Raw genomic sequence first — 26,451 nt, 5'->3', positions numbered from 1 at the left:
CCTGGTATGATTAAATGTAAGTACACTGTTTGTACATTTTATGGAAGTAATCCTATTAAGTATATTGTATTTCAAGCCATGTCATCATATTTTCTACGTAATCCTATGTAAATTTTTATTTTAGTACTATCGAAACCATGGTCGATTTGAAAATAATTTTGTGCAACTGAGGTCGCTATACATAGAGCCTGTAGTTAAATTAACGTACGATTGCTCGACCTCAGTCAATAAAAATGATTGAAATTTCAAAAAAAATAATTTGCTTTTTTTTCTGGCCGCCTGCTTAGCCGAATGATCGGAGTTTTTTCATTAGGTGAGGAAGGGCCCAAGTTCGATTCCGGGTACCTCCTCGTGTTTTTCTGGGGTAGGGAGGTCTGGAACAGGGTCCCCTCAGCCCCGTGAGGCCAGATGAGGAATTGCTTGGATACAGAAGCAACGGTATGTCCAGGATTCATCTAGTGGCAATGACGGCTGGAGGGACTGACGACATGCTGATCACATGTCCCGTGAGCATAGATCACTCTTCATAATAACTTGTACGCAGCTGCCAGCTGTCGAAATAGGCCTAAGGCCTAATCCGTGAGTTAATTACAGGTGATACTTTAAACTTCGTAACTACCCCTTATATGAGTGGACATGCAGTTTATCGTAGACCCTGAACCAATAGGCATTTTTTACATACATAAATGATTGCCAGAGGAGAAAGACGTAAAAAAATTTAATATCTGTGCACCATGCATAGATGTTACCCCACGGGCGTCGTTACGTTGGTAATGGAATTGCCAGTTTCCTTTTGATCCCAATAGTAGTTGTACAGGATCCGGCGGACCACTGGACCACACGCACTGAGGCACAGCTCCAACGGCTCTGGATTATGAACGCCCTCTGTCGCCACAGTATGTGACGGTCTGGAGGCAACCGACTCGCGCTTAGAGAAACTTCAGTATGGGACAACACGCTGACGCCACCTAGTCGCGGCTCCGTCATCACCTTTGTTGCTGTTGTACGAACTAGACTATTTCTTGTTGCATTATTTGCATTGAGTCTTCGTTTGTTTGGAGAAATACACGTTAAGAAAGTCTTGTGTTCGTTGTATTAACTTGTTCGCTGATCATTTCTGCTCCTATCCAGCTTTCATACGATGGCAGTTGCCACACGACTTACCATTGCGAGTGAAGTCGTGCTCAACACTATCGACTAGGAATCGAGCACTGGCCCTTTTGGTATGTACAGGGTGATTATAATTAAACTTCCGCTGCTTCAGAGTGCCTACATGAGAAACTGGTGATAGTAGAACAATGAAACTTTGCAACGACATGTGGAAGAGAAATAACAAATAATGAATCGAATGAAAGAAATTTTAATTCGTTAAGTGCGTGTCATGTTTACGTTGTTTAATCCACAACAGCCTTGACTCGCACTCGAGATTGGTCTACTGCTGCCCGAAACATCTCACTGGGATGGTGACTACCTCCCTCGCTGAGCTCTTCTTCATCTGCTGACTACACACGAGTAGAAATCCGATAAAACGACGTAAGGGCTCAAGGGGATTATCAGATGGCAATGGCTGGTGCCACAAAAGGAACATGACTGAAACTGGGCTTCGTGCTGGAATTCGGATCCATACTCGACAAGTGGACAAGGAGTCTTGGTCTACCATTATATTTGTGACGCTTGCCGAAACTGCAGCAGCGGCAGTGATAGCAATACTACACTCATGCTCATAAATTAAGAATAATTGCAGACTGTGGTGCTACACAACGTGGCACTACACAGAACTGGCGCTAATAGCATAGGCACATAAGAAACACACATGACACAGATCTGTAAGTCCACGGTATTGGTGATAAGTTGAGGAAACCAACCCGAAACATGCGTGCTACAAAACGCCACTGTTTCCTGCGCACGTACTCCGACATCAATATGGGATGTGATCACCATAATCACGTACAAAGGTCGCACAACGGGCTGGCATACTCTGGATCAGGTGGTCGAGCACCTGCTGGGGTATAGCGTCCCATTCTTGCACCAGTGCCTGTCGGAGCTCCTGAAGTGTTCTAGGGGTGTGAAAACGTCCAGAGATACGACGACCGAGAGCATCCCAGACGTGTTCAATGGGGCTTAGGTCTGGAGAACAGGCAGGCCACTCCATTCGCCTGATTTCTTCTGTTTCGAGGTACTCCTCCACGATGGCAGCTCGTTGGGGCCGTGCGTTATCATCCACCAGGAGGAAGGCGGGACACACTGCACCCCTGAAAAGGTGGACATACTGGTGCAAAATGACGTCCCGATACGCCTGACTTGTTACGGTTCCTCTGTCAAAGACTTGCAGGGGCGTACGTGCACCAATCATAATCCCACCCCACACCATCAAACCACGACCTCCATACAGGTCCCTTTCAAGGACATTAAGGGGTTGGTATCTGGCTCCTGGTTCACACCAGATGAAAACCCGGCTAGAATCAATGTTCAGAATATACCTGGACTCGTCCGTGAACATAACCTGGGACCGCTGTTCCAATGACCATGTACTGTGTTCTTGACACCAGGCTTTACAGGCTCTCCTGTGACCAGGGGTTAGTGGAATGCACCTTGCAGGACTCCGGGCGAATAAACCATGTCTGCTCATTCGTCTGTAGACTGCGTGTCTGGCGACAACTGTTCCAGTGGCTGCGGTAAGGTCCCGAGCAAGGCTACCTGCAGTACTCCGCGGCCGTCTGCGGGCACTGTTGATGAGATATCGGGCTTCTTGTGGTGTTGTACACTGTGGACGTCCTGTACTGTTGCGCCTGGACACGTTTCCTATCTGCTGGAATCGTTGCCAATAATCTTGAGATCACACTTTGTGGCGCACGGAGGGCCCTTGGTACGACCTGCTGTCTTTGACCAGCCTCCAGTCGCCCTAGTATTCCCCTCACAACGTCATCAATATGTGTTCTTTGAGCCATTTTCAACACACAGTCACCATTAGCACGTCTGAAAACGCCTGCACACTTACTCACTGCCCCGTACTCTGACATGCACCGACACACCTCTGCGCGTGTGGACTGCTGCCAGCGCCACCGTGCGACGACCGCAGGTCAAATGCAACGCATGGTCATGCCCCGAGGTGATTTAAACCCGCAAACCGCCCACCAGAGCGTTGTTTCACCATGAAACAGTATCATCCTTAATTTATGAGCATGAGTGTAGTTTAAACTGAGATAATACGGCTGACGAAGGTACTGATACAGTTTCGAGACACTGTTGAACCTCCTACTCTAATACTTCACCGCGCCTTATTGAGAGCAAGCTTCTAATGCATAAGGAACCTAGAAGGAGCACTGTGAACAAAGTGTAGAAACAATGCACATTATCGAAGATCTTGGATGAAGCAGAGATGGGAAAATTAGCACACAATAAATGAGACGGAGTTCCGCATTTAGTTAGTAGAAATGTTGAAGACTGTCTTAAGGAAATGCAAAATGTTGCCCGCCTTCATTATCATAGCTTCTAAAATGCTACATGATAATGTCCGACCTAGAAGTACATGGGTGTTACAATTAAACTTCCGTACTTGACTCCCGTGAAAGATGAGTGACCGTAGGACAATGAAACTTTTGGGAAACATTTGTAACAACACGTGGAAGAGAAATAACGAATAAATCATTGAAAGAAACAAATTTTAATTTCCAAATGAGGTAGTAACATTTATTAATTGCGTACCGTGTTAACGTTACAGATTATAAACGTTGCTCAATGTGACGACCACCTGCATCCAAGATTGTCGAAGTTTCTACCGATACCATTTCACAACTTTTCTGGTACTTTCCGGACGGCGGATCATAAAATGTTCAGCTCGTGCACTGCCGAAAGATCAAGCACTACTACGAGCGTTCTCAGCCGTGGCAACAATAACTTCAACAATTTGTGGCGCAATTGGCGGTCAGCCTCTCCCAGCAACAGTTCCTAAATTGACGGTTAATTCGAACTTCCGATTCACGTTTCCCTGTTGAGAAAAGAGGAGCTCTCCGCATTCATTTACGCGCGAAGAGCAGCAGCACTATTGCCGTTGTTTTGATAAAACAAACTTCAAGTAAAGCCTTGCACACCTTGTACAGACCCGTAGTGATTGCCTGCAATTGAAATGCACACTGATGTTTGTGTTTCAACCCTCCGTCGCCGTACCAGTACCGAGGGACAACGGCAAGTCAAGACACTAACACTATCTACAGTGTTCCTATAAATCCGGGTAACTTTCCGTCTACAGTGGGTCAAGTAGCGAAAGTTTAATTACAACCACCCTTCAGTCTGTATCTCACGACTTATCGGTCGAGCTGAACAATGCAAATCTATAATGATAGTGCATCGACGCGGATGAATTAGTACCGCATCTTATAAGTTACGAAACAGCTCACAAGGAACGGGAATGGCTAGCAGATCGTCGCTTGCAGTGTAGCCGCCTGGGATCACAGAAGGTGAACGTCCGGATCCAAACGCTCTGCGTTAGTTCACGCCGCGTTTCATTCTCACGAGGAACGCGGCGTCTCATTGCTCTGCCGCTGGTTCTTCCCCAGGCTCACACTAATTTCCTATTCCTGTTCTTTTCAGAATTACGTGAGAATGTCCGGGTAATTCGTTAAAGGGAGCCACGTTCGGCGTATGGCGTTTTATGTTCCAGTAGTGACATACTGTGAGCTTCAACTCTACAACTGTCTTAAGCTCCACTTTCAGAATCGCTCGATTGGCCTATTCCTAGAGAAAAAAACAAACCCAGTTCCTTTCGTAAATGCTCTGCCAATTTTTCCTTAGTCGCCGACACGTCCAGGAAACCTGGCAACTTTGACATTTAGAATCTTTTAATCTTGCCGAGCATTTATTACACAAATGAAAAGCAGTAACAAATCACTGTAAACTTTGTTTTTAATTTTCAGCATTTAACATGTAAACCTTCATCTTCGCCTTGTGCTGTCAATTCACTACAAACGTTAGTCTCTATTACCACGTTCTGCCTAGCACTAGCTGGAGAGATAAATATACGAAAAATACATGTTACTTTTATGGAGTGCTATGTCAATGCTAATCTCGTCATTGAGATATAATTGCTCATGTCTTTTAGAAAGTACTGCTTTCAGACATGATGATAGTAATACATGATACAGTTACATTAATACGACCACCGCCTGTGTTCGACAACAAAAGGCAATAAGCAACCACAGACGCCAGACAGCAGCACTATCTACATCTACATCTACACGATTACTCTGCAATTCACATTTAAGTGCTTGGCAGAGGGTTCATCGAACCACACTCCTACTATCTCTCTACCATTCCACTCCCGAACAGCGCGCGGGAAAAATGAACACCTAAACGTTTCTATTCGAGCTCTGATTTCTCTTATTTTATTTTGATGATCATTCCTACCTATGTAGGTTGGGCTCGACAAAATATTTTCACATTCGGAAGAGAAAGTTGGTGACTGAAATTTCGTAAATAGATCTCGCCGCGACGAAAAACGTCTTTGCTTTAATGACTTCCATCCCAACTCGCGTATCATATCTGCCACACTCTCTCCCCTATTACGTGATAATACAAAACGAGCTGCACTTTTTTGCACCCTTTCGATGTCCTCCGTCAATCCCACCTGGTAAGGATCCCACACCGCGCAGCGACTAACTTACCAACGAACCACGCAGCCAAAAGATGTAGAGATCGTCTTACCTGCAACAAGGGAAACAGTTGCTAAAATGTTTGAAAAAATAACAAAATTATTAAGTTTATCAACTGTAATGTGAGAGATTTTAATTTTGCAAAGTATTTAGGCCCTATATGGCTTCTACAAAAATCAGCGCCAACGTACTATCAGCTGCGAATAAAACAACTGTCTATTGTATGTGCCCGAGCGCACAATTCCAGAGATAATAATAGTACAGTAAAGCTAATATATACACTAAGACAAAAAACGGCGCACTACGAAGGAGTTATCCGAATGGTACGAGAATCGTTAGATGTGATGTACATGTACATGCACAGAAAAAAAAATGATTAAAGTTTCAGAAAACTGCATGATTTATACAGCAAAATGAGCTACTCAAATTGAGAAAGTCAATAACCCTTTGGGCCACCTCTGGCTCTTATGCAAGCAGTTACTCGTCTTTGCAACAATTAACAGAGTTGTTGGGTCTCCTTCTGAGGGATAACGTACCAAATTCTGGCCAACTGGTGCGTTAGATCGTCAAAATCCCAAGCTGGCTGGAGGGCTCCGTCAATAATGCAGCAAACGTTCTCAATTGGGGAAACATCCGGCGAGCTTGCTGATCAAGGTACAATTTGCAAGCACAAAGATAAGGATTAGAAAACTTTTGCTGTATGCAGTGGGCATTATCTTGCTGAAATGTAAAGCTAGGATGGCTTGCTGTGAAAGGCAACCAAACAGGGAATAGAATATCGTCGACATACGACTGTGATACCCAAAAAGGTTGTGCTATGAAATGCCTTCGCAGCGGAGTGTGCGCTGATATGGAAATTCCTGGCAGATTAAAACTGTGTGCCGGACAGAGACACGAACTCGGCACCTTTGCCTTTCGCAGGCAAGTGCTCTACCAACTGAGCTACCCCGCCTCACAGCTTCACTTAAGCCAGTATCTCGTCTTCTAGAGCATTTGCCCGCAAAGGGCAAAGGTCCCGAGTTCGAGTCTCGCTCCGGCACACAGTTTTAATCTGCCAGGAAGTTTCACCATCATTTCTGGTTGTCGAGGCGTATGGCCGGCGACAGTCAGGCTGGTACCTCACCGCTATCCGGAGACTCTCCAGACACGTCCTCGGCTTGGAATCTCATTGCCCGGAATAGGTTTTCAGGATGAGTCCCGCTTCGAACTTAACCCCAATGACCAGCCATCAGGTTTTTTTGTTTTTTGTATTTCTTTTTTTTGTTTTTGTGTCATCAGTCTTCTGACTGGTTTGATGAGGCTGTGACCTCCCCTTCTCTCTTTGCTCCGTTTCTTTCGCTGATCTTTCCTCTTCTTTCTTCCTTCTCGTACCGCTTCTATATCTCAGGGTTTTCAATGCAGACATGTAGTGAGAAGTGGGCACATGTGTGTGGTGGTTCACGATATCGTAGTGCTGTGAGGGAGCATCACTCGTGCATCTGGTTTGAGAAGACTGACGACTGAAGTACAAACATTTCCCAAAAGAAAAACAGGTATGTGCTCTCTTTTCTTTTAAAACTATAAATAGTAGTGTAGCTAGTACTATCTATCGTTTTGTTAAACTGAATGAGTGCGACACCATTGATGAAGTTTCAACATCGAAAGAAGTTTATTAATACCAATTAGCCGAAAGAAAAAAGAAAACTCATCCAATACAGAAGTCACTCACAGTTAAGAGTAATTAGTTTCTGATTTGTGTGTAGCGGTCATTAATTCTTAAAACATTGTTTCAATAATTCTATCGCTGTCCGTTCATCAGTTGCTAAGCAACGTATCAACAAGCTGACTATGCAATGAATTAATATTTGTCGTATCCCGACAGTACATCGCTTCTCGCTTGCTTTAAGCATCAAGACGATTACTATGCCGCTCATATAAGTCTTTGATAGTTATTATCAAGCTAATGTCCGTAAATTGCGGTTAATGTCACTGAATCACACACGCGACGATAACGCCCGATATTCAGCCGCATATCTTAAACTCCACGCCGATATTTGAGAATTCGCGCGCGATTTGTTTGCGCCAAAGTCGGGCCGTGGTTCCCTAGAATAATTTTTAAATCAACTGCGGGTTCTAAATTAATATGAAAGTTACAGCAGATCCCACTCGACTACTACTTGATCGCGCACTCGAGCAACACAAAGATTTTTTCTTACAAAGAGAAAATATATCATGCATAATGCAACAAGGTTATTTGCTATGTCAAAACATATTTATATCTATCTCATTAAAACTCATTACCTATTAAATGTTGTACATAATTAAATTCTTTAGTCTGTAACAAATCAATAAAATTTAGAAATGAAAGACATGTATAAAAAAATCTCAAGTTGATTTGACGTCATGGGTCACTACTGGTTTCGACTCCCCTACACTCACGTGACGCATAGTACATCCGACTATATAGGACATACTCATGTAATGTTACAAGGCCCGCCACGGATTCCTCTCCTGTGCCAACCTCTTCATCTCAGAGTACCACTTGCAACCTATGTCCTCAATCAATTGCTGGATGTATTCCAATCTCTGTCTTCCTCTACGGTTTTTGCCCTTTATAGTTCCCTCTGGTACCATGGAAGTCATTCCCTCATGTCTTAACAGATGTCCATCATCCTGTCCCTTCTCCTTATCAGTGTTTTCCACATGTTCCTTTTCTCTCCGATTTCGCGCAGAACCTCCTCATTCCTTAACGTACCCGTCCACCTAAATTTCAACATTCGTCTGTAACACCACATCTCAAATGCTTCGATTCTCTTCTGTTCCGATTTTCCATGTTTCACTACCATACAATGCTCCAGACGCACAATCTCAGAAATTTCTTCCTCAAATTAAAGCCGATATTTGATATTAGTAGACTTCTCTTGACCAGGAATGCCCTTTTTCCCATTGATAGTCTGCTTTTGATGCCCTCCTTGCTCCATCTGTCATGGGAAGACGCTGCAGGTCAGTTGCAAGCTCCTCATACCACGATTGTACTGACCTGGCTGTGTGAATGAGTGCACTATCGTCCTGAAATGTGGCATCGTTGATGGGGAAGAACATTTGAATCATGGGGTGCACCTTATCAGCTAAAATGTTCAAATAATCGTTGGCTGTAATACGTCCCTTGAGAGTAATGATGAGACCAGCAGAACACCGTGATATGGTGCCCACACCATCACACTTCCACCTCCATTAGGATTGTAGGGTTCTTTTGGCGTTCTCCAGAGGCAAACCGCGACTTTGCAAATAACGAAAACATTGAGTCGTCGGACCATAAGATATGTTTCTACTGATCAGTCGTGCAGGATTTATGCTCCTGACACCATGTTTTGCTCTTCTTTGCGTTGGCTGACTTCACCAAGGGTTTGGGTATAGCAGATCGTACATGAATATTCCTTCATGGAGTTCTCGGTGGACAGTGTAGATAGATACGGGGTCTCGAAGATGGCTGATGACCTCTGCAGTCACTTTAGCCGCCGTAGTTTTGTGTTGCTTTGGTACAATTCGTGTTAGCGTACGACGATTTCTGTCATTTAGTTTTGTTTTGCGCCCACTATTACATTTACACGATGATATCCTTCCATGTTTTGTGTAGGCTGTCTTGACTGTTCAAACAGTTGCTCTTGAAACATTCAGTAGGTTTGCTGTCTTGGTTTCTGATCCTCTAGCTATTTGGGCCCCGAGAATCTGCCCTCTTTGGTCCTCTGTTAGGTCTTCATTGCACGTCGACCTTGATATCTGAATGCAAATACACTACTGGCCATTAAAATTGCTACACCAAGACGAAATGCAGATGATAAACCGGTATTAACTAGACAGATATATTATACTAGAACTGACATGTGATTACATTTTCACGTAATTTGGGTGCAGAGATCCTAAGAAATCAGTACCCAGAACAAACACCTCTGGCCGTAATAACGGTCTTGATACGCCTGGGCATTGAGTCACACAGAACAGAACTTGGATGGCGTGTACAGGTACAGCTGCCCACGCAGCTTCAACACGATACCACAGTTCATCAAGAGTAGTCACTGGCGTATTGTGACGAGCCAGTTGCTCGGCCACCATTGACCAGACGTTTTCAGTTGGTGAAAGATCTGGAGAATGTGCTGGCCAGGGTAGCAGTCGAACATTTTCTGTAACCAGAAAGGCCCGTACAGGACCTGCAACATGCGGTCGTGAATTATCCTGCTGAAATGTAGGGTTTCGCAGGGATCGAATTAAGGGTAGAGCCACGGGTCGTAACACATCTGAAATTTAACGTCCACTGTTCAAAGTGCCGTCAATGCTAACAAGATGTGAGCGAGACGTGTAACCAACGGCACTCCATACCATCTGTCCGGGTGGTACGCCAGTATGGCGATGACGAATACACGCTTCCAATGTGCGTTCACCGCGATGTCGCCAAACACGGATGCGACCATCATGATGCTGTAACAGAACCTGGGTTCATCCGAAAAAGTGACGTTTTGCCATTCGTGCACCCAGGTTCGTCGTTGAGTACACCTTCGCAGGCGCTCCTGTCTGTGATGCAGCGTCAAGGGTAACCGCAGCCACGGTCTCCGAGCTGATCGTCCATGCTGCTGCAAACGTCGTCGAACTGTTCGTGCAGATGGATGTTGTTTTGCAAAAGTCACTATCTGTTGATTCAGGGATCGAGACGTAGCTGCACGATCCGTTACAGCCATGCGGATAAGATGCTTGTCATCTCGACTGCTAGTGATACGATGCAGTTGGGATCCAGCACGGCGTTCCGTATTACCCTCGTGAACCGTCCGATTCCCTATCAGACATTGGATCTCGACCAAGGTGAGCAGCCATGTCGCGATACGATAAACCGCAATCGCGATAGGCTACAATCCGACCTTTATCAAAGTCGGAAACGTGATGGTACGCATTTCTCCTCCTTACACGTGGCATCACAACAACGTTTCACCAGGCAACGCCGGTCAACTGGTGTTTGTGTATGAGAAATCAGTTGGAAACTTTCCTCATATGAGCACGTTGTAGGTGTCGCCAACGGTGCCAACCTTGTGTGAATGCTCTGAAAAGATCATCTTTTGCGTATCACAGCATCTTCTTCCTGTCGGTTAAATTTCGCGTCTGTAGCACGTCATCTTCGTAGTGTAGCAATTTTAATGGCCAGTAGTGTACGAAGCGCTGTTGACAGTCAAACACAACCATCCCATTACTGCCACAGTTCACATTATTTTGCCTATCCGCTGTATGTGTTATTCACAGTACGTTAAGTAAACACATGTAAAATCGAGCTGTTGACAGTCAAACACAACCATCCCATTACTGCCACAGTTCACATTATTTTGCCTATCCGCTGTATGTGTTATTCACAGTACGTTAAGTAAACACATGTAAAATCGAGCTTGCTTATGAGTGTCGAAAAACAGTCGTGAGTAAGGCCAAAGAGGTTTCATGTCATGAAACGAAAGCGAATTTGACCTGGCTGTTAGGACACGTAACATAATTAAACAAGATGAGGGCAGCTTAGTAGGAGCAGCAGCAGCAGGGAGAGGAGGTGGAGGAGTGCGACGGGAGGGGGACAAACAGTGGAGGCCCGCGGTGCGTCGTAAACGTGTCGGCTGGTGTTGGCTCTGGAGGCGGACCCAGATAAGGCCGCCGCGGCGTATCGCGAAAACACACAGCCGCGCCAGATTACGGGCGCTCGGCTAGCGCCGGCTGTTACATGGCCACGAAGGCGCGCGGGGCAAGGCCGTTCGCTTTAAAAGCATACCTCCAATAATCCGCTGCTCAGTGTCTACTAGGCAAACAGCATCATTTAACTGTGAAAGTTGATAGAACCTTCACTGTTACTTACTTGTCCTATCGAATAACACTTCTATGGCCACATGCTAGCACTCAGAGTAACTTACGTTACAAATTACTCAGCAGTTAAAAGAACTGGAAATGACAAACAAATGTTTGTTTACTGTAAAATCAAGTGCACTTGACTATTGTGTGTGTATTGTGTGTATGTGTGGTGTGCGGGGGGAGGGGGGGGGGGGGGGAGAGGACTGATTAAAATGTACACTTGATCACAAGTGTCCGGACACCAATCAGTGGACATCAGTATGGTGTGTGACTGCTTCAACTGTGCTAAGGACACTTTCAATAAAGTGTCTGAGTGTCTGTGGAGAAATGGAATCCCATTCTTCCTCATAAGCGGGCAGTGGTGGCCGAGCGGTTCTACGCGCTTCGGTCTGGAACCGCGCGACCGCTACGGTCGCAGGTTCGAATCCTGCCTCGAGCATGGATGTGTGTGATGTCCTTAGATTAGTTAGGTTTAAGTAATTCTAAGTTCTAGGGGACTGATGATCTCAGAAGCTAAGCCCCATAGCGCTCGGAGCCATTTGGACCATTTTGAACCAACTTCCTGACGAACCGAAATCGGTGAAGGTAGTGCTGTTGGACGCTGGGGTTCTACTGCGTTCTAGCTCATCTCATTCATATTTGAAAATAGTTACTGTTCTCGAAAGAACGGATACCATTGATGACCGTGCGGCTTCTCTAGAATAAATGGTAATTAACTGAAACCCTCAGCTGCCGACTAGTGTTGTTGATATACCTCGATGGGGACAGCTGAAAATGTGTTCCCCGACAGGGACTCGAACCCGGGTTCTCCTGTGCATATGCACACAGGTTGCCCGAACGCTTACGGGAATCGTCACCTTAGTGTGCGCGAGTAATGAGTGCATGGGCAAATATCTATTAGGTACATTACGTATGTAGATTGTGGACAGTTGGGAATGTGGGTGTCGTGGGCGGCGTGACAGAGTTAAGTCGCACTCTCCTCTGTGTCCTCGGTGGCTCAGATGGATAGAGCGTCTGCCATGTATGCAGGAGATCCCGGGTTCGAGTCCCGGTCAGGACACACATTTTCAGCTGTCCCCATCGAGGTATATCAACAACACCTGTCGGCAGCTGAGGGTTTCGAATAATTATCATCTCATTCAGTCGTCCAACTCATCTCTCTCATATCGGGCGGGTCCACTTCAGGAATGTTACTGCCCACAAACGATGCTTTATGACAGTGAGCATTGTCATGGTCTCCAAACTCTTCGTCTACTGAGTGGTGTAAAATATGTTCATATTCATCAGTATTTAGCGTTTTCTTAAGCACAATAAGTGGACCACATCCTAACCACGAAAAATACCTCCATACCGTAACAGCAGCTGTCCGTTGTTCACTGTTACCACTTCATACGGTAGTAGGTAACGTTCTCCAGGAATTCGCCAAACTCCGACACATCCAACTGATTTTTACAGGGTACAGCGTGATTCATCGCTCCAAAACGCTCGCTTCCAGTCTCCCGCTGTTCTGGGGTGTGCCCTTTGCACCACTTCAAGTGTCGATTAGCGGTGGCTAAAAAATGTACGGCTTATGAGGGGTTGCTCGACCACCGTACCCATTCTTCTCAACTCACTTCGTACAGTCATTGAGCTGGCTGGACGACTGGTAGCGCTTTGAAAACCACGCGTGACTCTTCCCGCTTATTTCATGCGATTTTTTACGAGCACTCTCCGCAAAGTTCGACGATATACTGTCCGTCAGTATATCAGGATTGTTGGTTGATTTGGGGGAGAGAGCAAACAGCGAGGTCATCGGTCCCATCGGATTAGGAAAGGATGAAGAAGGAAATCGGCCGTGCCCTTTCAAAGAAACCATCCCGGCATTTGCCTGAAGCTATTTAGGAAAATAATGGAAAACCTAAACCAGGATGGCCGGACGCGGGTTTGAACCGTCGTCTTCCCGAATGCCAGCCCAGTGTGCTGATCACTGCGCCACCTCACTTGATGGTGCATGAGGTCTGTCTGGTCTTGGTTTAATTGTGGTTATTCATTCGCGCTTGTCCGCAGCTCGTGGTCGTGCGGCAGCGTTCTCGCTTCCCCCGCCCGGGTTCCCGGTTTCGATTCCCGGCGGGGTCAGGGATTTTCTCTGCCTCGTGATGACTGGGTGTTGTGTGATGTCCTTAGGTTAGTTAGGTTTAAGTAGTTCTAAGTTCTAGGGGACTGATGACCATAGCTGTTTCGTCCCATAGTGCTCAGAGACATTTGAACCATTTGAACCTTCGCGCTTCCATTTTGCAGTCACATCAGCAGTAGTCGTCACTGTGCAACTTTAGAAAAGTTCAAATATCCCTGATGGATTTGTTACTCAGATGACATTCTGTGACTAGTCCACGTTCGAAGTCACTGCTTCCCTAATGACGATACTCCTCGCTCCACAGCCGTCCGTTGTGGCCGAGCTGTTCGAGGCGCTTCAGTCTGGAACCGCGCGACCGCTACGGTCGCAGTTTCGAATCCTGCCTCGGGCATGGATGTTTGTGATGTCCTTAGGTTAGTTAGGTTTAAGTAGTCCTAAGTTCTAGGGGACTGATGACCTTAGATGTTAACTTCCATAATGCTCAGAGCCATTTGAACCATCCCCGCTCCACATTTTACTGGTAGATCCGCTTTTCGTGACATCCAGTGGTCAATTTCGCATTATACAGGAGCATCCGGATACTTTAGATCATATAATGTACATTATTGGAATGAAATTGTCATCGAAATCAAGCTGCAATGCAGTGGTTCAAATGGTTCAGAGCACTATGGTACTTCTGAGGTCATCAGTCCCCTGGAGCTTAGAACTACTTAAACCTAACTAACCTAAGGACATCACACACATCCATGCCCGATGCAGGATTGGAACCTGGGACCGTAGCGGTCACGCGGTTCCAGACTGAAGCGCCTAGAACCGCTCGCCCACTCCGGCCGGTGCAATGCAGTGACCACGACCCCAGAGTCTAGCTGCACATGGTCCAGAAAATAATTGTTCCACCTTTAAATCCATTTAATGATGAGCCTTCTGTGGCTTGTAAACTATTTGATGATACAATAAATCGTTTCAAAGCGCGTGGCTGCATATCATGCCTATGTAAACTGCCAAATTGTAGGCCTTTCCTTTAAGTCTTTTCATGAGCACACGACCCGATATTTTCGTATCGTGCAACTTCAGTTTATCTGTAATGAGCAGTTGAGAATTTTTCGTAATGCCGTATCACGGAACTGTGTGCGGCACTTCTGCAGAGCGCGTTCGTTGACCGCGTTACGAAAAGCTGTCGTGACTCAGCGTGTAGAGGGCCTGTGCGGTGTGAGATCGGTTTGCGCAAGGTCCGTGGCAGGTGATGGCTGCACGACCTCTCCGTACAGCATCCTGTTCATGTGCTTAACACGCTTATGAAAGGGAGCGGGCCTCTGGTCACAGAGGCACCGCTGGAGTAAAGAAGGAAAGAACCAGTCCGTGCTTAACAATTGTACGATTTAATGTCTGACCGAAATCATAATGAACGGAAACATAGGTTTGAACTAGACCATCGAAACTGTCTTGGTCACACACAATGGACAGGCTGGAATCTGACAAGGACGGAGAAAGAAGTCGGAATAACTACTGTAGGGAGACCACTCTAAACCTAAATCTGGGTAAATGGGGTATTATTCCCGCTCTTTTCGAACACGAGGTCGTAAGCACTACAGCATCTCGTTAGACTTACGTAAATGGAAGTTTTCAGAAACAAAATGCTTGAGTTCTGCAAGAATAGGAAAGCGATAAGCCATTTCTTTTTGATGGAAGAACTTGAGCGCCAATCTAAAGTGAATAGTCAAGCAATGAAATACGTCTGGTCGAGACGTGAGGCCTGCTAGTTCACGTTTCCGAACAGACCATCAGACATACGGCAGTTCTATGTTGCTGGACCCGCATGTGGGAGGAAGGCGGTTCAAATCTCCTTGAAGCGTTGCTGTCGTCCGCGTCTCGGACTTTCCGTTGCGTCACACTTACGTCTGATACAAGAATCCATTTAGTTTTGACAATGTGCAGCGCGCGAGACAGATCACGCGACGTACTGATCCGCGGATATAATTTGAAACGTTTATTGGTGGTTCCGGATTATGTGCTGCTCTGTTACACTATCAAATTAGCCTGTACAGTGTGGTCAGTAACAGTCTAAAAAGCTTATAAGGGTGTTGCAAGCCGAGCCTTTGCCTCTTGACAGAAAGGATAGACACCACGTACTCATATAATTGATTCGCCTCGATGAGCAGTGTATCCACCACCTTCAGTGTGGATGCGCAGTTACGTCCGATCTCCTGCGGGAATGTAAAAGTAGCGAGCATGGGGAACGTGGACAAGGACTGCGGATTGGTAACGCTAGGTGGGAATGTGGGCCGGCCTACAGGCGTGCCGATGTATTCCGGACAAGTGCGATAAACAGTTTGTCCGCATCGCACAGAAGTTAACGCAACTGCCCAGTAAGAAGGTGATCCCGGCTTCGAATCCGGTCCGGCATACGTTTTCGCTCATTCCGCATAAAGTCCTGATGCAGTTGATATCGGTAGTCTCTTCCCTTTCCTTTCTCCCCCCTACGCCTTCAATTTAAAAATGGCTCTGAGCACTATGGGACTTAACACCTGAGGTCATCAGTCCCCTAGACTTAGAACTACTTAAACCTAACTAACCTAAGGACAGCACACACATCCATTCCCGAGGCAGGATTCGAACCTGCGACCGTAGCGGTCGCGCGGCTCCAGACTGTAGCGCCTAGAACCGCTCGGCCTCTGCGGCCGGCCCTTCAATTTACACAATATGTATCACAGCTCCGGATTCCGCGTTGTGTCTGATGTTTTGGACATGTCCGAAAGAACAGTCACCAGACCATCATATTACGTAAGATTAGTAATGGTGAAATCGTCACAGAGATGCTTGTCCAGCTCCAGTGGCAGACAATGCAACATGGACGTTGTTGCTCACTTCGAGGTTTACAATTAAAATTCCGAAAGTTCATGAACATATCGATATATAAATATTCATTTGAACGCATTTCTTATTATTGCTTCGTTATACATTGCTATGAATGTATTATTATTATTATTATTATTATTATTATTATTATTATTACGTTTTTTCTCGAAGGAATATAATTCATTCGTTATTTGGTAGGAAACTAGAAAAAAAACATCTTGACCCGAACACACTGCGGGCAGACTTACACTTTGGCGAACGAGCCAGCTACATTAATGCTTCTGCTCGACTCTGTGTTCTCGCACGGTATTCAATAGATTACCTTGATTTCGCGGATACGCTTGAGAAGAGCACCTCAATAGAGCAGCATTTGTTCCATCTAATTAAGTACTGCAATCGCGAGAAGACGAACAAAAGGTGTGACTCTTTGGGTGTACGGTTTTTATTGTTACGAAGGTGCAGCGATTTTCTTTTCATTGTAATACAGAAACAGACAGCTCCACAACTTGGAGAACATTTTATATGACACTGGAGAAAGAGGGAGTATTCGCTCGTGTGATTTAGGGAATCCGCAGAAATCCAAACACTGGAGCTCGTTCACGCGCTGTTACAAACGTCAAGAGTATTGCCGGTGATGTGGAGGTGCAGTAGTCGACGTCTCACGTTCCATAGAGAGTATAGAGAAATTAAACTCTGTAAATAATACAGATAACTAAGACCCCGACATAACGAAAGTGAAGAGAGACACGGTCTAAGATGGAAGCAAAACTCCTGTAGAACATTTTGTACTTCATTCAAGAGGACAAAAGCAGGAAATTAAGAAACACAGAGACTGTAGAAAAGAATGCGGCGCTGGTCGACGCGGCAGGGTTTCTCACACTTTGCACAAGTCTCACCGGGGCTGTGGAAGGCGCCGGCAACAGCAGGGGGCCAAGGGCGGCCCAGCGCCGGGAAGCGCTTAGCCAACAGCCGGTGGCGTCGTGACGTCACGGGCGCACCGTAGCTGGCCGCGGCCGGAGGCACAGCTCAGCTGCCCCCAGCGAAACAGACCTCGTGACGTTGTTGTCGTTCCTACTTAAGCATCAGTGTGACTGCAGCTTATACTCAATTACAGTGTGGATAAAATGAAACAGGCGTGTAAAATACAGGCTAGAAAACGACGCACCATGAATCAGAATGGAACGAAAATGGGTAGACATGACGTACATGTATATACATGACGTACATGTATAGACCTGCTACGGTCGCGGTTTCGAATCCTGCCTCGGGCATGGATGTGTGTGATGTCCTTAGGTTAGTTAGATTTAAGTAGTTCTAATTCTAGGGGACTGATGACCTGAGATGTTAAGTCCCATAGTGCTTCGAGCCATTTGAACCCTTTTCTTTTTACAGATCTGACGATTTCCTAGCCAAGGCAGAATTCGGCAAGCAGTCGAAACTCTCGCTGTTTGCAGGCGGGCATTATCTTGCTAAAAGGGGCCTCTAACGCCCCAATTGGACAGAATTTGATACAATATCCCTCAGAGGCCATACAACTACTCTATCAACCAATACCAAGCCGAATAACAACTTGAATAAGGGCCGGAGAAGAAGCAATGCGTTATTGACTTGACCAGTTTGTGTAGATCCTTCTTTTGAATAAATTGTCGAATGTTTTTGAAACTCGTTTGTCTGTAGATGTACGCCACATTTGTCGATTTCCGTCGGACATTTCTTTCGTACTGCCTGTTTCTTTTATTTTTTTTTTTAGTGAGTAGTGTCAATATTTTGCAACAGTAATTTATTAAACCGATATTTCAGTAATATTCACACATGTGAGCACCTGTCTTCTTTGGAACTGGGATTACTATATTCTTATCAATCTCCGAAGGTATTTCACTTGTGTCACATACTTGCACAGGAGGTGGTATTGTTTCTCTGTCACTGGCTCCCCGAAGGTACTCAACAGTTATACGAACTGTCGCCTGCTCCAAGGACCTACTTTCGATTTAGGTCTTTCAGTGATTGGGCACGGAGCTAGACGAATGTGTAGAAGCCGGACCAAGGAAGTTCTTTGCTGGATTTTAAGAGGTAATAAAATACTTAGATGACTTAATGGAAAGTAGATGGATGACATTTATGCATACATACGATAACTTACAATGTGGGGCTAAAGACTACGATGTCCAGAGAAGCAATGACTGTTAAATGGCTGTTGATCACATATACAGAGTGTTTAAAAGTCTTTTCATCAGATATCTAGTAGTACTATAGAAGCCGGCCACGGTGACCTTGCGGTTCTAGGCACTTCAGTCCAGAACCGCGTGACTGCTACGGTCACAGGTTCGAATCCTGCCTCGGGCATGGATGTGTGTGATGTCCTTAGGTTAGTTAGGTTTAAGTAGTTCTAAGTTCTAGGGGGCTGATGACCTCAAATGTTAAATCCCATAGTGCTCAGAGCCATTTAAGCCAGTACTATAGCACATCACAGAGAACAACTTTTTCAGAGACAAAATGTTCGCCGACGCTGCCCGACGGCGCTAGGCGCCTGATGCCTATAATAATTCTGCCAAAACTACCTATAATAACTCTGCCAAAGCTAAGGTTCTGTAGTTCTGGTACAGGACAAAACTGAAGTAGAAAGTTGTACGATTTCCGGCAGTACTGGTAGCAGTGGTAGGGAAGGAAACACAAATCCATGTAAGAGAGATGATTGGCAGCCGACGACTTCTCTTCGTTTTTGGTTTGTTTGTTTTGCACATAATAATTAGAACCACACATCTTTCCCTGTTAGTCCATTCTGGACTTTCTGTTGTGGCGTGACAAGACAGCCACGCCACTCGGAAGTAGCCGAAAGGCACGCGTTTAGCTCACGCAGACTAGAGATAGGTCTGAAACAGGATACGTAATGAATGCTATAAAGAAAAGTACGTAGCTACTGGAATACTTAACTTTAATCCATCTTTGTTGTACATCGCTATTGACGATACAAGTGAGACTCTATAGATACACGCAATGTAATACAAACGGCGCCCTGCTAGGTCGTAGCCATTGACTTAGCTGAAGGCTATTCTAACTATCTGCTCTACAAATGAGCGAGGCTTCGTCAGTGTGCTTCGCTAGCGAAGTCGTCCGTACAACTGGGGCGAGTGCTAGTACGTCTCTCTAGACCTGCCGTGTGGTGGCGCTCGGTCTGCGATCACTGACAGTGGCGACACGCGGGTCCGACATGTACTAATGGACCGCGGCCGATTTAAAGCTACCACCTAGCAAGTGTGGTGTCTGGCGGTGACACCACACTTTCTATCCTTAAAAAGATATATTGTATTTACTAAGTAAAAGAATTAGCTGCTCGCATAATTCTGCACTTTTGGGTGACCAAAAAAATTACTTTTGATGCAAGTGCAGTTACATGCATCAACACAAAAAATCTACATAATTATTGCTGTTATTTTGTACTAAATAGAACTCTTTTCATCATGATCAAAGGCAAGACACTACCATTATAATGGATAACTATGAAAATTATTTATCAACGATAGAAACATATTTTATTGAAGCTCGACGAAGTACTGACGCGATGTTTGATAAATTTTTGTTTTGTATTTATTTTAATTTTACATTTTTTGAGAAAATTGCATTTTATAGCACTGTATGGTAAATCTGTGATTCTAATTTATTTATACTACATCACCTCTCTGTTTCACGATACATATCAATATTTTTTGAATAAAGCCTGGACTAAACAACGACAGGTTCAGTTTCGCTATAAACACTGTTTCTTTTTAAACAACGGACGGGAAGAAAACTACGTAGAACAAAAATGTTCCGCAGATTACGCGGACCTTTCTACATTCACACTCATTTTCTAGACGGTTTGCCGTTTTAGGTTTCTAGGGAAACCTGTTAAGACATTGATGGCGCACGCAAAAAAAAGAAAAAAAAAGCGTTCGAAATGAGGTGACACCCGACAGATGTGCGAGAAACTTAACATACAGGTAACGCGGTTACGATCTTAGCTAACTAAAGTTAGCAGGAAAACTATCGCAGGATACGCTTTCTTATTATAGTGTACGAAAGCCTACGGTAGTTTTACAACTCTGTTTATGCCCCTTAGAGGCGGCAGGGAATAAGGGGTATGCGGTACGAACATACAAACTACCTCAGTAAACTGATGTGATTTTCAACAAGGAAACCTTGAGATTTATTGTCTGTGTGTGGAGAAAGGTACTTCAGAAGCGAATCAATAATTTTAATTTTGTTCGCTCTACGTCCTTTTGCGCAGTGCAGATAACTGGATTACAGGTGACATGCTTTGCCGCCTCTCAGGGGCATAACCAATAATACGGAACCAGTACACAAAATTGGGATAGAGATCAACATGTACATCATTTCCGCCCTTCTTATTGCTCATGAAAACCACACATTGCATGTTGTATCATCATACAGCGAGACCTTCAGAGGTGGTGGTCGGGACTGCTGTACAAACCGGTACCCTGTAACACGTCCTCTTGCATTGATGCATGCCTGTTTTCGTCATGGCATACTATCCACAAGTTCATCAAGGCACTGTTGGTCCAGATTGTCCCACTCCTCAACTACGATTTGGCGTAGATCCCTCAGAGTGGTTGGTGGGTCACGTCGTCCATAAACAGCCCTTTTCAATCTATCCCAGGCATGTTCGATAGGGTTTATGTCTGGAGAACATGCTGGCCACTCTAGTCGAGCGATGTCGTTATCCTGAAGGAAGTTATTCACAAGATGTGCACGATGGGGGCGCGAATTGTTGTCCATCAAAACGAACGCCTCGCCTATATGCTGCCGAGATATGGTTACGCTATCGGTCGGAGTATGGCATTCACGTATCGTACAGCGGTTACGGCGCCTTCGATACGTACGTCGGCCCCACATAATGCCACCCCAAAACAGCAGGTAGCCTTCACATTGCTGCACTTGCTGGACGGTGTGTCTAAGGCGTTGAGCCTGACCGGTTTGTCTTCAAACGGGTTTCCGTCGATTGTCTGGTTGAAGGCATTTGCGACACTCATCGATGAAGAGAACGTGATGCCAATCCTGAGCGGTCCATTCGGCATGTTTTTGGGTCCATCTGTACCGCGCTGCATGGTGTCGTGGTTACAAAGATGGACATCGCCATGGACATCGGGAGTGAAATTACGCATCATGCAGCCTATTGCGCACAGTTTGAGTCGTAGCATGACTTCCTGTGGCTGCACGAAAAGCATCATTCAACATGGTGGCGTTGCTGTCAGGGTTACTCCGAGGTAACGGTAATCCATTGCTGTAGTAGCCCTTGGGCTGCCTGAGCGAGGCATGTCGTCGACAGTTCCTGTCTCTCTGTATCCCCTCCACGTCCGAACTACATGGCTATGGTTCACCCCGAGACGCCTGGACACTTCCCTAGTTGAGAGCCCTTCCTGGCACTAAGTAACAAAGCGGACGCGATGGAACCGCGGTTTTGACGGTCTAGGCATGATTGAACTATAGACAACACGAACCGTGTACCTCCTTCCAGGTGGAAGGACTGGAACCGATCGGCTATCGCACCCCCTCCTTCTAATAGGCGCTGCTCATGCATGGTTGTTTACTTCTTTCGGCGGGCTTAGTGATATCTGAACAGTCAAAGGAACTGTGTGATACAATAACCACAGTCAACGTCTATCTTCAGGAGTTCTGGGAACCGGGGTGATGCAAAACTCTTTTTTATGTGTGTAGTATAACGACGTTACACCATCCAGAATGTAACAGGCAGCTAACTGCTATTCTGTAGCCAGTCACTTGTGACTGATAGGAAGCGAATAATCTGTAGGTGTTATCTCTTTAACAGTTTTTCAACAGGAAATCAAATATTAAACTCTAATCTTAAAGCGCAAGTCCTAGTTGAGAATCAAAAATATCTCCATTTAACTAACATTCTGCAACTGTCGCCTACAGTCATTAAAACATACGCTCCATAGTAACTTCATTGTTAACTTCGCGTACCGTGTCTGTCATTCAATCTGAGTTCGACTTGGTGCCCAGCCGGGTAAGAGACGTTGTTGCCGCAGCAGGGAGCTCTGTATACTAGATTTCGCAGCGTGTGTACCCAAAAATTATCTAAAAGTTCAATCTTGTGTTTTTCCTATTGTAATACATAAGCATAACAATTAAACTTCTGTTATTTGCCATCGTGCCTGCTGTTGCAACTTTAATGGCCAGTACTGTTGCATAGAGAGTAGTTTTTACCGCTGTATGATGTGGTAAGCTCTTCGACTCGAACCCAGGTATGTTAGTGATGGAAATTTTACTGATATGTCTTCTGTAAGACCCGTTTAAGGAAGATCAGACCTCCATTGACGTAGTAAACCACTCATATCTCTCAGTTTTCGGAATATTTACAGCAGACATGTCCACATAAATAAGTTTTTATTCTGAGACTTATATCAACAATATAGGAAGAGATAGATGACACGTTAAGTTTCAGACAGGAACGGGGATTCTGGCCCGAGCTGTCGGAATAGGAGGTGATTTATAAGTGAGGTGTGCTTGCTTGTGTGAACGAATGGAGTGTGTTTCTTTATGTGATGAAGATTGTGCCCGAAAGCTTATATGTGTCTTTTCACTGTGTGTGCCTGCAGCTGAACGCGTCACCTTTACGGTAGGTAACAATCTACCTTTTCCTTCATTGTTGATATCTTACCTGTAGACCAAGCGAGGTGGCACAGTGGTTATCACAATGGACTCGCATTCGAGAGGACGACGGTTCAATCCTGCGTCCCGCCATCCTGACTTTGGTTTTCCGCGATTTCCCCAAATCGATTCAGGCAAATGCCGGGATGGTTCCTTTGAAAAGACACGGGCGACTTCCTTCCCCATCCTTCTCTACTCCAACGAGACCGATGACCTCGCTGTTTGGTCTCTTCCACAAATCAACCCAACCCCCAACCCCTTACCTATAGTTTCCATTATTCTGGCACTTAGCTCAGTTTATGTTAATTTAGATGTCTTCTTCGCATTATGATTCTTGCCTCAAGTTTTTGCTGTACCAAGAAATTTGGAACTTAACAGGATTGTAATACTTCAGTGGATGACTTTAACTATGATAAAATAACATTTTAAACACTGAAATAAAACTGGTTCGCAATATAATTTCCATCTACTCCAACGAGCTACAAAACTCTAGCTATTCACTACGATTGCATAGATCCTTCTGTCTTTTTCAACCTATTCTGCACTATGCCCCGCCTCTTAAAGCCGCTCTCCTCGCCAAATGAGAAAGAACAGAGATATCATAAATATAGCCAAAGAGTCTAATCATTTACATCACTGGCAAAGCTAGTATTCAGATTCACTTTATACATAATCTTCACGCAAAAGTAATCAACTTTAGTGGAAATATTTTAAATAAAGTTATAAAATTTAATTAGTTATGTTTCCATTCACGTAGAATGTAAGGAGCAATGCACAAAGTATGACATGTACATATAAACTGTTTTACAAATGAAACGATAAGGTTGAAACTACCTGGCAGCTTAAAACTGTGTGCCGGACCGAGACTCGAACTCGGAGTCTCGGTCCGGCACACAGTTTTAATCTGCCAGGAAGTTCCATATCAGCGTACACTCCGCTGTAGAGTTAAAATTTCATTCTAGAAACGATAAGGTTAATAATGTGCTTTAGGGTCGAGTACATTATTCTTCATAGCCGAAACTCGCTATTCTAATCTATCTACTGGTAGCACGAGTGGCAGAACGTTATGGTTGAGACTACGAACCCTGGTGCAAGTGAGTGAGTATGATTAGATTTACGAGCAGGTGGGACAGAACCGATGGACAGGGTGACAATTATTGAACTATATGAAATAAAATCGTCATAACTTCTGAACGGTTTGCGTTAGAACGTTCAAACTGCACGGCTGGCCGCAGGGCATGATGGGAATTAATATTCTCATAGTATGGTTTGGTGTAGCGACGAAGCTCACTTTCATTTAGACGCGTTCGTCAGTAAGCAAAATTGTTACGTTTGGGGGGACTGAAAATCCGCTTTTCGCGATCGAGATGTCTCTTCACCCTCAACGGGTGACTGTTTGGTGTGCCATGTCCAGTCACGGAATAATCGGTGCGATATTCATTGATGGCACGGTGATTACCGAACGGTACGTGAAGGTTTTTGGAAGATGATGTCATCTCCATTATCCAAAGTGACCCTGACATGACAAGATGTGGTTCGTGCAAGATGCAGCTCGACCGAATCGAAGTAGGAGAGTGTTTGGTGTCGTGGAAGAACACTTTGGGGACGACATTCTGGCTCTGGGGTACCCAGAGGCCACTGGCATGGACTTCAATTGGATGCAATATTCTTCGAATCAGTAAACAAGACACTCATTTTTGTGGGGCTACATTAAAGGCGAGGTGTACAGCAATAGCCCCAAAACCACTGCTGAGCTGAAAACACCCATTCAGGAGGTCGTCGATGTTACGACACTTAAGCGGCTCATGCAGAATTTCGGTATTCGTCTGCGCCACTTCATTGCCACTGGTGGCAGTCATATCGATCGTGTCATAACCTAAATCCGAATATCTGTAGTGACATGTACATGTTGAATAAAGCGTGTGCACGCCGTAGTTTGTAAATAATTTACGTGTTTTTTTTTCATATAGTTCAATATTTGTCACCCTGTATATGGAACTGCATAGCAGTGTACCGCAGCGGGAGTCAAAGCGTGCTGAGGCGAGGCGAGGCGGGCGCCGGTGAAAGTGCAGACGGCGGTCCGAAGCGGAGCCGGCCTTCGGAGCCGCAAGGAGAACGCGAGTTCCGCAAGGCTAACCGCGCACCTCGTCTCACCTCACCACGGCACAGCACTGAGCGCTGCTGGCGCGCTCACCCGGAAACCCGAAGCTCTCTCTCTCTCTCTCTCTAGTTCTCTTGAACATCGGCATCAGCACTGCTAGCGTCCACAGAGACGCTGCAGCTGTACACATATTTAAAAAGAGGTACGATATTCGATCTAACCGAATAGTTGCAATATGAAAGCCATTATTTAAGTACTGATTGAAACACGAATGTTGTTGGGTGTTCGCGAGATACACTGAAGCTCTTCAATAAGCATCCTTCCGCAGACAGTGCTGGGAGGACAGACAAGTTTAGTTACTGGGAGATAACTGATTCCCACAGGGTTCAGCATTCGGACCACTGCTAAACCTGTTAACGTAGATCAAGCACAGTCAGTGCTCGTGAACGAATTTTCTGTCTGCAACCGCGTGTGCGCTGTTATGAAACTTCCTGACAGGTTAGAAACCGTGTGCCAGACCGGGTCGTGAACCCAGAACATTGTCTTAGCTTTGGAAAAGTAGAATTGAGGAACTGGCGGTAGTAGAGTTGTGAGGATGTGTCATGTGCCGTGAACGGGTGCTCAGTCGATAAGAGCATTGCCCGCAGATAGCCGAATCCTTGTGGGAGTGCCGGTTCGCCTCACAGTTTTAATCTGCCAGGAAGAATATTCAAATGTGTGTGAAGTCTTATGGGACTTAACTGCTAAGGTCATCAGTCCCTAAGCTTACACACTACTTAACCTAAAGTATCCTAAGGACAAATACACACACCCATGCCCCAGGGAGGACTCGAACCTCCGCCGGGATCAGCCGCACAGTCCATGACTGCAGCGCCCTAGACCGCTCGGCTATTCCCGCGCGGCAATCTGCCAGGAAGTTGAGAGTTACTAGCCCTACTAAAGCCATTAATCCTATCAAACAGAAATAAGAAATTGCTAACAATAGTTTCTACACAAGCCTTATATTCATAACTGTACAACAAATTGAATAACGTCGACTACTAATGTAGTGCTTTAATAGGAAGTATCCAAAAATGTCCCAGCTTTCTTGATGTTGTTTTGGATTGAAATTATAACTGGGAGGAACATAGTACTGTGCCTCTCAAGCAGGTACGTTGATGCGACTTTTACTCCTAGCATAACTGTCTGCAAATCAGACAAATCAATATTTTGCATAT

At 45.3% G+C, this 26,451-nt stretch overlaps 1 protein-coding gene and 1 non-coding gene across 2 annotated transcripts in view; one reads left to right on the top strand and one right to left on the bottom strand.

The window, feature by feature from the left end:
* LOC126412857 (uncharacterized) overlaps positions 1-26,451 on the bottom strand; it is a 542,164-nt gene that overhangs the window by 435,309 nt on the left and 80,404 nt on the right. The gene's annotated exons all lie outside the window — the stretch shown is intronic.
* On the top strand, positions 12,484-12,558 carry Trnat-ugu (transfer RNA threonine (anticodon UGU)). The gene has a single exon. It is a non-coding gene; the product is annotated as a tRNA-Thr (tRNA).

The sequence above is a fragment of the Schistocerca serialis genome, chromosome 7 (genome assembly GCF_023864345.2).
Source record: "Schistocerca serialis cubense isolate TAMUIC-IGC-003099 chromosome 7, iqSchSeri2.2, whole genome shotgun sequence".
NCBI lineage: Eukaryota > Metazoa > Arthropoda > Insecta > Orthoptera > Acrididae > Schistocerca > Schistocerca serialis.
This window is presented reverse-complemented; position numbering and strand designations above follow the sequence as displayed.